This window comes from Prionailurus bengalensis, chromosome B3 (genome assembly GCF_016509475.1).
Source record: "Prionailurus bengalensis isolate Pbe53 chromosome B3, Fcat_Pben_1.1_paternal_pri, whole genome shotgun sequence".
NCBI classification, from domain to species: domain Eukaryota; kingdom Metazoa; phylum Chordata; class Mammalia; order Carnivora; family Felidae; genus Prionailurus; species Prionailurus bengalensis.
This window is the reverse complement of record NC_057355.1, coordinates 74,186,502-74,198,543: the sequence shown is the minus strand read 5'-3', so window position 1 is coordinate 74,198,543 and position 12,042 is coordinate 74,186,502. Positions and strand designations below refer to the sequence as shown.

Here is a 12,042-nt window from a genome sequence, read left to right as displayed (position 1 = left end):
GAATGTTATAGCAGGAAGGATTAGCATGTGCCAAGTTCTAGGAACAGGAAAGAACATTCCCCCTTAGGGGAACTTCAGGTGATTCAGTATAGCCACAGCATAGACTAAGAGGTAGGAAATGTGGATAGAAGTGAAGACTCAGCCATGAAAGGGCCTTCTGGGCCATGCCAGAGAGATTGGGCTTTACTCTAGGAGCAGTGGGACAGCATTAAAGGGTTTCAGAAAATTGATATGATCATATTTACATGTTAGAAAACTCATGGCTGCAAGAGTAAAGGATGAATTGGAGAGGGGAATAAGATCAGAGGCAAGGAGACCAGTTATAATGTGGTTACAGGAATCCAGGATAGGGATGACAGTGATATGAATTAGGGATGGAGCTGTGGGGGTATACAGAAATAGATATATTTGGCATTTACAAGGTAGAATTTATAGGACCTGGTGATTATGATGATTGGGGAGTCAAGGATGGCACATTCTCATTGGAATGCAAGTGAAATAAATTGAGGATAACACTGGATTATATTTTAATGCCTTGTCATTGGTGTGGTTCATAGTGTGTTGAGTTGGCCCATCTGTCTCTCCAATACTCACGATTCACTTCCCTTCCCATTCACCCTTCCCATTCACTCTCCAATACTCATGATCTGTTGCTGGGACTTGAGGAAGGCATTCCATATGCTTTTGGAATTCATGCCTATAATGGCAGAGTAAACACCTGCTCTTCAGTGCCATTTCACCTCCTCCCTGCCCTATAAGACCTCTGGAGTATCTTTTGTGCCTATTACCCTCATCTTAACATTTCTTAAGAGCGATCCAATCTTGAGCTCTAATAAGAACAACTACCAATAAGTGCTCTATGGTTTATATATCATAGTAAGCAATTATAAATATCACAGCAAATTCTAGAGTTTGGATCTAGAGATCCATTGGTTGTTGGACACTTCTGTCCATTAGTCTAAATCTAGTTCTGTTCTCAGATCAGTTTCTTTGTCTTCTTTTTAGTTTCAATATGCTTCAATTCCTGGTCCCAATCACCTCTTCTTTCCTGGATTCCCATAGTGTCTCTTCTAGTCTCCAGCTTTCACTCTTAGACTGGAGTTTGCTGTTCAAAGGGTCCAAACAGCCAAAGTCCTGGAAATTGGGGAATGAGGAACTTGTTCCTGGGAATGTGTCCAGCCCTACTTGAGAGAGTAATAAATGGGATTGAGGCTTCCTAAAACAGGGAGTTTTCTAGTAGTTCAGCTTCCACTAGGATGGAAACAGCTTGCTAACTTTCTCAAACTAGCCTTGCAGATTAAATTCTCCTCTGGCCTTTTGTTGCTGACTTTGTTTTACCAAGAGGAGCCAGAGCCTGTGGTTTATGAAGTTCACATTTATTTCACATACCCAAGAATATAAAACTAGAAGACGACTGGGAGTGGGGCCTAATGTTACAGGGAGTTTTGGGGTAAAGATGAGAGGGAAGATTTGTTTTTGAGGGTTTAGCAAGTATAAGTACTACCTGCCATTGGAATAGGGTTATAACTGAACCAATCCTGGGAATTTTGCAGCCTGGGTCCATGCTTATAAGCTTCAGTGACACCAACAGAGCCCACAAGTGTTCTAGTCCAAGAACCAACCAGACCTCCCAAGACTCACACCCTTTCCTCCAAGGCTGAGGGTGATGAAAAGTGAGGCTAGCCCTCTTGAGCTCTGTGCAGACCCCACAGAACCTGCCCCATTCCCTTTCCCATTTTGTCTGGGAGGCATCTGCCCTGAGAATTGGGGGGATGAGATAACAGGAATTTTTGAGGCCAGTGCTGAGACAATAATGAGTAGGATTAAAATGTAACTCTCAGAGGTGGCATGGTGCACTAGGTCTGTCTCCCCTGCTTTCCAGCTGCTTTCCATTTTTCTCTCCCCCCACCCCACCCCATCCCTACCCTAGCTCAGAAGCCATGTTTAGTTCATGCTGAAGAGAGAACTACTCAGCTCTTGGAAAATGCTGAGCTGGGAGTTTGGGCTTCTTGGCTAAACTAAGTACCAGATGGTGATTCAGCAGAAACTCCAGGTCTAGCAACTGGCACGGAGGGGTCAGGATAAGAAGGAAGGGGAAGAGAGAGCCAGGGAAGGGGGTAGGGCAGCATGGGTGGGAGCTTAGCTGGAAGAATGCTTCCAGATGTAAAGGGCTGGAGAAGAACAAAATGTTACTGTAGCATGGTGCAAGATCTGTTTCACAGCCCCATTGTGGACCTTACAGAAGCTGGGATCAAAGCTTAGTTTATAGGAAAGGGCTGCTTTGATTGATTTTGGTGTTATTGCTGTTGCTTTGTTTTGATGTTTTTGTCTTTCATCAGTGAAGTTATTTATACTTACCATAATACCAGCCTTTGTTTTAGATAGGCAACAACTTGAGACTTTATAATACAACTCCTCACCCCGTGTGAAAAATGTCTCACCCGGTGAACAGGGAAGGATTCTAGGAAGCTGGCTGTGTCTTTCCACTCACACCCCTTTCCCCCCAGTTCTCTCTGAGGACTCATAGAAGGAAAGATAGCTCAGTCTGGCCCGTGTGGGCAAACCTGGAACCTTATCAGAGCCTTGGGTTGTGTTTGTTAGAACTCAAACAGGGCTCTCTGTTTTCTTTGCGTATCAGTGTCTTTTGGCAGCCGGCACTGGTAACCTCCTAGTTCTGGAAATGGCTGAGGTTAGGCAAGCCAAGCCCAAGCAGCCTCTCCACAATTAGAAACACGTGCCCAGATCCTTCCAAGAGCAGGACGGGAGACGTAGCCAAGGAGCCCTGTCCAGCCTATCACAGAGCTCAGTGTCACCACACTCCCTCCTGCGGGCTGAGTGCTCACAGGCATGCTGCTCCAGCCTGGGCACCGGAGGGCTGGTCTAAGGGGCGTCACCTTGCCCCTTTTCCTCCAGGTCTGGAGGGAGGGAGTTAGGGGGAGCTGGCAGAGCATGGTGGAAAGCGGAAGAAGAAGTGTGTGCCCCAGCAAAAGGTGAGACTAAGAAACCAATGCCTATGACCCAGGTGAAATTTATGGCTGCTTCAGAGGTCTGGGAGCTCCATCCCGGAAAGGTGCTTATTTTGAAGCTCTGGAGAGGAACAGGGTGTTCTGATTTCTACAAAGTGGCGTCACAGCTTCCCCTTTCAGCAGCTGTTTGCTTAGTGCATTATATCTTTTTTCTGTCCTGGCCTTCTCTGTGCTGCATCTCTCAGGCTCTTTCTCCCTTACTCTCATATCGATGTGTACTGTCCCTCCTCTTCCTTCCTCCCCACTGTTGTTTCTCAGGCTCTCTCTTTCCCTCTCTTCTTCATCACCTGTCTTTATGGACTTTGGCAAGTCTGGGCATTTCCCCCCACTTTCTACTGCCTGTTTTCTCTTATCTGAAAAGACAGAGAGGCCTAGTTCTGGAAGTGGTAAACAAAAACAAGTTGTTCCAAGCTGCCTCCAGCTCATTCCTGAGAAAGGTATGAGACAGCAAGACCAAGAAATCCTAAAGAAGTTCCCAGAGTTCAAGAGAACAAGTGATGGTGACATTGACAAGGGGCCAGAGAAGGGGATACAAAGGCAGAGAACCAAGACTGCCAGTGGGAAATAATTTTCTAAAGCTCTAGGAGCAACGGAGGCGACTCTTTTGGTTTCTGAGGGGTAGCCATCTTAGTCTTCCCCTTTGCCACATTGGCATCTCATTTCCTGCTAGCCTGAAAGCAGACTAGCTAGTATCTTCAGGTGACTGACTCAGAGTGGCACTTCAGCAATGATCTTGAGTACCACTGACAGGAGCAGGAGAAAGAGAATGTAGGAATGGGCAAAGGGAATGCAGGGCAATGTGTATATGATAAAATAAAGGCTGATGTAGTGGGAGAATAAGCAACTGAGAAACTGGGGGCCAGGAGGACATTAGTTGGGGTCTTACTCCACTCTGTATAAAATGATGTTCTGAGTCTCTCAGGTCAGTTCCTGGCTCTGATTGCCCGTAAGGCTAGAAATGTGCCTCTGGATAGTAGGGCAAAAGCCTCAAACATTTCCCCCTAGTTTGGGGGCTTTCTACAAGGAGAGCCCCAACTAGTTCATTCTTCTGAGCACAGTTCTTTTTCTTTTTCTTTTTCTTTTTTTTTTTTTTTTTTTTTTTTTAGAGAGAAAGTGTGAGTGGAGAAGAGGGACAAAGGGAGAGAAAGAGAGAATCTTAAGCAGGCTCCATGCTCAGTGTGGAGCCAGACACGAGGCTTGATCCCATGACCCTGGGATCATGACCTGAGCCAAAATCAAGAGTTGGAAGCTCAACCAACTGAGCTACCCACACGCTCCCTGATCACTGTTACAGGGGCACCTGGGTGGCTCAGTTGGTTAAGCGTCAGACTCTAGCTCAGGTCAAGATCTCACAGTTCGTGGGTTCAAGCCCCACATCGTGCTCTCTGCTCTCAGCACAGAGCCTGCTTTGGATCCTCTGTACCCCTCTCCCCCACCACTCCTACCCCACTGTCTCTCTCTCTCTCTCTCAAAAATAAATAAATGTAAAAAATTTTTTGTGGGGGAGGACACCTGAGTGGCTCAGTCAGTTAAGCATCCGACTTTGGCTCAGGTCATGATCTCACAGTTCATGAGTTCAAGCCCTGCATCGGGCTCTGTGCTGACAGCTCAGAGCCTGGAGCCTGCTTCAGATTCTGTGTCTCCCTCTCACTCTTCTCCTCCCCTGCTCACACTCTGTCTCTCTCTCTCTCTCAAAAATAAATAAACATTTAGAAAAAATTTTTTTAACCAGCCCCCTATCCAAATGGCCCCATCCTGGCTTTCACCTCATCACACCCGAATGACATGGTACATGGAGCAGAGCTGGCTTAGCAAAAGGAATGAGATTGGGGTTCGATGTGGGAAGGTCTTCACTTGGCCTCTGATGAAGACATAAAATGACCCTTTGCCAGCCCAGCTCAGCAAGAGGCCAGAGTCCTGTGTCCAGAAGCAAGGGAGTACCTGAAGACAAAACCTGGCCTGCACTGGTTGCAGACACTTAAAACCAGCCCCACCATTCCCTAACCCATTTTCTAAATGGAGATTTTAGTTATTTTATGCTTGCAAGTCACTGATGTTCTGTTTAAAGATGGACTAGAGAGATTAATTTTAAATTGTCTCTTTTACCTATAATCTATAATATATCCATCTAAGGTAAAGGTTCCCAAAACATGTTGTTCATGTTCTTCCCTTCTAAAATTTGTTAATCCTTTAACCTCGCCTCCCTTCCTGGGGGGTTGGGTTGGGTTGACTCAACCTGGGAAAGTCCCAGAACGGGCTCTGCCAGGGCGCTTTCAGTGTTGTCCACTGCAAGATAGTGCACATTGTGGCCACTCTATCCTTTGACTTGAGGAAGGAACCCAGTCTCAGGACACTTGAGCCCATCTCTTAGCTTTTCATCTTGACTTCCTCTATGTCTGTGATTATAGCCTCTGGTCAGTAAAATTAGGAGACCAATAAAACCATGGGGGCAGAGAACAAAGGAACCATGTTTGTGAGCATCCCAGGGCTATACCCACCTTGTAAGAAGTTTAAGACTCTTGGGCTTCCATTTGTATGTATATCTGGGTTGTGTGTGTGGGCCTGAAGTTTCATGGAATATGGAGGAGACTGGATGAGAACCTGGGGTTGCATGAAGGAGGGATACTAGGAGTGTTTTTTTGCCCCAAATTTTTGTGAGAAGAAAATCACAGCTAGGGGTGCCTGGGTGGCTCAGTCAATTAGGTGTCTGACTTCGGCTCAGGTCATGATCTCATGGTTCGTGAGTTCGAGCCCCATGTCGTGCTCTGTGCTGACAGCTCAGAGCCTAGACCCTGCTTCGGACTCTGTGTCTCCATCTCTCTCTGCCTCTCCCCAGCTTGCACTCTCTCTCTCAAAAATAAATACATTAAAAAACTAAAAAGAAAAGAAAATTACAGCTAGAGTTATTGGAGGGTGAGCCTGTTTACTACTGTGTAGAATTACAAAGGGAAGGAACAGGAGGCAGTAACACTTTAGCTATAGGATCCTGGGGGTGTGGAAGAGTTGGGATGCTGTCATTTGGTGTGGAAATTTGCCAGCTAGGTCAGCACATACATGACTTCACTTTCACTGACCACTTCTAGAGGGCCCCACCTCTTTCCTCCACAGGTCTTCTGCAAGGTCTGTGGACAGGCACTCCTTTGGGGACTTGGATATGCTGTCTGGTTACTCTTTAAAAGGTTTGCGGGGCGCCTGGGTGGCTCAGTCGGTTAAGCGTCCGACTTCAACTCAGGTCACGATCTCGCAGTCTGTGAGTTCGAGTCCCGCGTCGGGCTCTGGGCTGATGGCTCAGAGCTTGGAGCCTGCTTCCGATTCTGTGTCTCCCTCTCTCTCTGCCCCTCCCCCGTTCATGCTCTGTCTCTCTCTGTCTCAAAAATAAATAAAAAACGTTAAAAAAAAATAAAAAAAATAAAAAAATAAAAAATAAATAAAAGGTTTGCTCTTTCAAGGTGTGCCACCTGCCTTCTGGTCTTTCTGTATGGTACCTGGCCCTGTATTAGCTTCCTATTGCTGCTACAACAAATTATCACAAACTTAGTGACTTAAAACTACACAGATTTGGTGTCTTATACTTCTAAAGGTCAGAAGTCCTAAACTCAAGGTATCAGCAAAGCTTTGTTCTTTCTAGAGGCTCTGGGAACAGTTGTTTCCATGTGTTTTCCAGCTTCTGGATACTCCCTAACATTTTTTGATTCATGGCCCCTTCTTCCATCTTCAAAGCCAGCAGCATGGCTTCTTCAGATCTTTCTTTCTCCCTCTCTGACTTCCGTTTCTGACATCATGTCTCTTTTCCTAACTCTGACCCTCCCTGCCTTCCTCTTATAAGAACTCTTGTGACTACATTGCACTCATTCAGATAATCCTCGATAATCTCCCCATCTGAAGTTTCTTAATTTACTCACATTTGCAAATTTTCTTTTGCCATATAAAGTAACATGCTAACAAGATTAGGATGTTGACATCTCTGGGATGATCATTTCTCTGCCTACCACTGGCCCCATGAGTTCTGATGTCATCATCAGAGGAGGAAGTGAAGGAGAAGCTTCTGTGAGTCCCCAAGGGATCAGAGTCTGAGGATCAGGGCTGGGAGGGGACTCAGTCTTCTCTGCAGGAAACAGGAGCTTGCCAACCCTCTCTACAGTGGACATTGTCCAGGTCGGTGACAGGATCTGTATTGTCATCGACCCGAGGACTCTGCATCTCTCTTTCAGTCTTACAGTTTTCCCATGGACAGGAAGTACTGAGCCCACCTCTCCTATCTGGCAGTTGAGAGGCCCTGTGCTCTGAGCAGGGCACAAGATTGCTGGGGGGCACCTAGGTGGCTCAGGCAGTCAAACATCTGACTCTTGATTTTGGCTCAGGCCATAATCTCACAGTTCATGGGATTGAGCCCTGCATTGGGCTCCACTCTGATAGTGTAGAGTGTGCTTGGGATTCTCTCTCTACCTCTCTCTCTGCCCCTTCCCTGCTCACACACTCTCTCTCTCAAAATAAGTAAGTAAACTTAAAAGAAAAAAAAAGATTGCTGGGTTCTAAATTCCCTACTCCTGCCTGTCTTGTTTTTTGTACCCCTCCTGTTCCTTGACATTAAGGTGTCACCTTGTCACCTTTTCCAACTTGGCAGATTAAGTAACCAACTCCTGACTTCAGCATCTTCTTGAAGTATCGTCTTCTTGATAGTCTTTTTTTTTTTTTTTAACCCAGCAATCAGAAAGGAAACAAAAGAGAGAGGAGAAAATGCCCAAGAAATACAGATAAGTCTAAGATTCCATGGAGGCCTCTAGAGAAGCAGCAACCACCTCACAGCCAGATTACAATGGACAAGAACAAGAGTCTTATGCCTTCTTATTTATTTTATCCAGCTGGGCCAAAATTATAAAATTCTTCTTTCTGTTAGGGTCTCTCCCTCCTATAGGAAGCATCTGATACCCCTGGGCTGAATTAGCCCACTGGCTTCCATGAAGAGCTCTGCTGCCACCACATTGTGGCATGATCATTGTTGCATGATTATCTTTTAGCTCACCCAACATCCCCCCTTAGGCTGTCAACTCCCTGTGGGCAGGAACTTGTGTCTTACTTATAACTCCCCTAGGCACTCTACCAGAGTGCTTAGAATATGTAGGCCCTTTATAGATGATGTTTGGATGGATGGATGGATGGATGGATGAATGGATAGATGGATGGAAGAAACTCCTCACATTTCAAGCTGTAGTTGGCCACTAGTCCCCATCTACATGTGGCTTCTCTGAGGTCACTGTCTCTCAAACATGCATAATGAAGGGTCTGGCTGAGAAGAGAGAGGGGACACAGTCATCAACAACAGAAAGGGGTTCTGGGTAGCAGACAGGCAGAGACAGAAGGCCTGAGCAGGTCAGGGACTTGGCAAGCACCCGACAGTGTTGCCTCCACTCACTGACCTTTCCTCTCTGGTTGGAGGCTCGGGTTTCAGCCTGCTGTGAGGAAAGGTGTCCTGTGGTAGCAGGAGACTCAAAGTGCCCTCTTTCCCCTCAGTCACATGCTGTGATCACCCAACTTCAGGGTAAAGGGTCAGATATAGGGCCTGCAGCCATTGTTCTAAGGAGATTAGTGTCACAGGCAGCCTGTCTCTCCACCTCATTCTCAGGATTTCTCTTTTTATTTCTGAAAGATCCCTGTAAAGGTAAAAGGTTAAATATTAGTCAAGGGCTGGGTTCTTGTGAAATTGTGGAGATAAGCTCAGGTGGGACAGAAGACACCCACAGCAAGTTTATTTGACAAATTATCCCTTCCTTCAAACATCTCCCATCCCCAGCACTACTGTGGAGCTGACTGAAGGAATCTTTCTGGTTGCCTTAACAAAGTCCCCTCCTAAGGAGATGATTTTGTGTTTTTTATCCCAGTCTACCAGGAGGTGGCCACATCCCCCCCCACCCCCCACCTGCTGGGGGAGAGGAGTTTCTGTGAGTTGTCCTGCTCATCTCTTATTTCTCTCCAAGTACTTTGCTGTCTCCTCTCCACCATGCCCTCTCCTCCCCTTTGGTAGAGGATAATTTTCTTCTCTGTGATCACAATCTGGTTCCTTAATCTGTAATCCTTACCTATCCCTGAGCCTCATGGGTATTGTGTCCTAATCTTCTTTTCATGTATCAGTCTCTTTTATCCTTAAGTCATTGCTTGTGTCTGCCTGAATTCCTAGGGCCCCGGGGGCTCAGCCTTGTATTTAGCAAGCCTCAGGGCCCTGAGGAGAAGCAGATCACAGGCCCCGGTGCTTAGAGTGACTTGGGTTGGATTGTCACCAGGCATGTGATCCTGAAATCCTTTTTGAATTGAGTAAGATAAACCAAATGTGTGTTTATCAGGATGTCTCAGTCCATCTGGAACATTCGAGTATTTACAAGATGTTCTCCCTGTTCAAGCACTTAAAATCCTTCCTCTGACAACATGTTTTGGTTCTCCTTATATGACACCATCTTGGATAACAGCTCCTCCATGAGGAGTCAAGAGTTTCTACTCTTGAAGTCAAGTTTCCTGTTGCCCTTTTGGCTCTGTACAACCATCTGGGGATTGTGTCTTCTTTTGATGAGATTCCTGGGGAACAGGGGAGATTCTGTGCATTGTAGAATGTGTAGACTAAGATGAGATTACAGGTCTAATGATATGGGGCATTTTATTTATCCAAGTATTAAATATTTGTTGAGCACCTGCTATTTGCAGGCACTAATGATGCCCTGGGATTAAAAGCTTGAAAAGTCACAGTCCCCGCCTTCCTGGCCTACATGAAGACAGAGAAAAAGGAACAAATCATTATAATACAAAGAACTAGATGCCAAAACTAAATATAAAGAAAGTGGTCTGGGGGTAGAGAGGAGGGGCAAACTTTGTTCCTTGTCTATAAAATGCAGCTAGTGTATCTTACCTTTCAGTCACATTGTCAGGAATAAGTAAAATAATAAAGACTCACGAACAGGTGACATTTGAGCTGGATCTTGAAAGATGAGAAGGAGCTTGCCAGGTAGAAGAGGTGCAGGGAGAAAGGTTACAGGCAGATAATAACATTTGAACCCCTTACTGAAACGCTCTCAGAATCAAGTAAGGTTGGAAAACTCTTGAAAAGTAAAAGGGCAGTTTAAGGATCAAGTATTGATATAACTTGATTAGCTGTTCAAGTGAAGTCAAAGGCCTGGCCAGAGCTTGAGAAGAGATCTGGTGTTTTTTGTTTTTGTTTTTTAATAATTTATTTAGTTAGTTAGCATATAGTGCAACAATGATTTCAGGAGTAGATTCCTTAATGCCCCTTAACCATTTAGCCCATCCCCCCCTCCCACAACCCCTCCAGCTACTCTCAATTTGTTCTCTGTATTTAAAAGTCTCTTATGTTTTGTCCCCCTCCCTGTTTTTATATTATTTTTACTTCCCTTTCCTTATGTTCATCTGTTTTGTATCTTAAATTCCTCATATGAGTGATGTCATATGGTATTTGGCTTTCTCTGACTAATTTCACTTAGCATAGTACCCTCTAGTTCCATTCATGTAGTTGCAAATGAGATCTGGTGCTTTTACATGTATGACTTTTACCTTTAGAGGATTAGGGGGAGAAATAAGAGGATTTTAACTTCCCTTTGTTCTCAAGCTCTTCCTAAGCATGTATGAGTCCTGTTCCTATGGCACAGGCTCCCCCAGGTTGCTTGGTGAGTGTGGTGGTAGGATTCAGCCTCTCAACTCTCTTCCAGCCCTTGGAGGCTCCAGGTTGTTGGGATCTCTGTGAGAGCCCTGTGACTCCTAGGAAATAAAACAGAGTTAAAAGCCCTCATGCCACCAAAGAAGATATAGGGATAGTGGCAAATAAGCACACGAAAACATACTCAACATCATTACTCACTAGGGAAATGCAGATGGAAACCACAATGAGATACCACTGCATACCCACTAGAATAGCCCAACTTTTGGAGCTGACAATACCAAAAGCTGAAAGGATGCAGAGCAACAGGAACTAGTCCTGTTGTCACTGGTGGGAATACCACCTGATATAGCCACAACTACCTGTTGTCACTGGTGGGAATACTAACTGATATAGCCACTCTGGAAAGCAGTGTGACTGTTTCTTATAAAGTTAAACATACATTCAGAGGGCGTCTGGGTCACGCAGTCAGTAGAGCATATGACTCTTGGTCTCAGGATTGTGAGCTTGAGCCCCACACTGGATGTAGAGATTACTTTTTTTTTTTTTTTTAATTTTTTTTTTCAACGTTTATTTATTTTTGGGACAGAGAGAGACAGAGCATGAATGGGGGAGGGGCAGAGAGAGAGGGAGACACAGAATCGGAAACAGGCTCCAGGCTCTGAGCCATCAGCCCAGAGCCCGACGCGGGGCTCGAACTCACGGACCGCGAGATCGTGACCTGGCTGAAGTCGGACGCTTAACCGACTGCGCCACCCAGGCGCCCCTAGAGATTACTTTTAAAAAAATTAAATCTTTGGAGCGCCTGGGTGGCGCAGTCAGTTAAGCGTCCCACTCTTGGTTTCTGCTCAGGTCATGATCTCACAGGTTCATGAGATTGAGCCCCGCATCTGGCTCTGCACTGTCATACAGAGCCTGCTTGGGATTCTCTCTATATATCTCCCTCTCTCTCTGCCCCTCCCCTGCTCATGCTATCTTTGTCTCTCTCAATTAAAAAAATTTTTTTTAAGTTTATTTAATAATAAAACCTTTAAAAAATAATAAAGTTAGGGGCATCTGGGTGGCTCAGTCAGTTAAGCATCCAACTCTTGACTTCAGTTCAGGTCATGATCTCATGGTTCGTGGGTTCGAGCATTATGTCGGACTCCACGCTGACAGTGCAGAGCCTGCTTGGGATTCTTTCTCTCCTCTCCCTTGCCCCCCTCTCAAAATAAATAAATAAACTTTAAAAATAATAATAATTTACCTTATGACTCAAAATCTCACTCCTGGGTATTTACTCAAGAGCAATGAAAACCCTTCTCAAAGATATCTACAATCCACTTAAAGACTTCTGTGCAAGTGTTTATAGCAGCTTTA

The 12,042-nt window shown here is 45.3% G+C and overlaps 1 protein-coding gene across 2 annotated transcripts in view; it reads left to right on the top strand.

The window, feature by feature from the left end:
* The window catches only part of SLC7A8 (solute carrier family 7 member 8), a 52,472-nt gene that overhangs the window by 25,490 nt on the left and 14,940 nt on the right, over positions 1–12,042 (top strand). The window contains exon 1 of one of the 2 annotated variants that reach the window (XM_043555806.1): positions 2,971–2,990. The exons of the other annotated variant lie outside the window; for it this stretch is intronic. The gene's annotated coding sequence lies outside the window, so the exon portion shown is untranslated. Of the gene's footprint in view, positions 1–2,970; positions 2,991–12,042 lie in introns of those variants that run through there. 2 annotated transcript variants of the gene reach the window in all.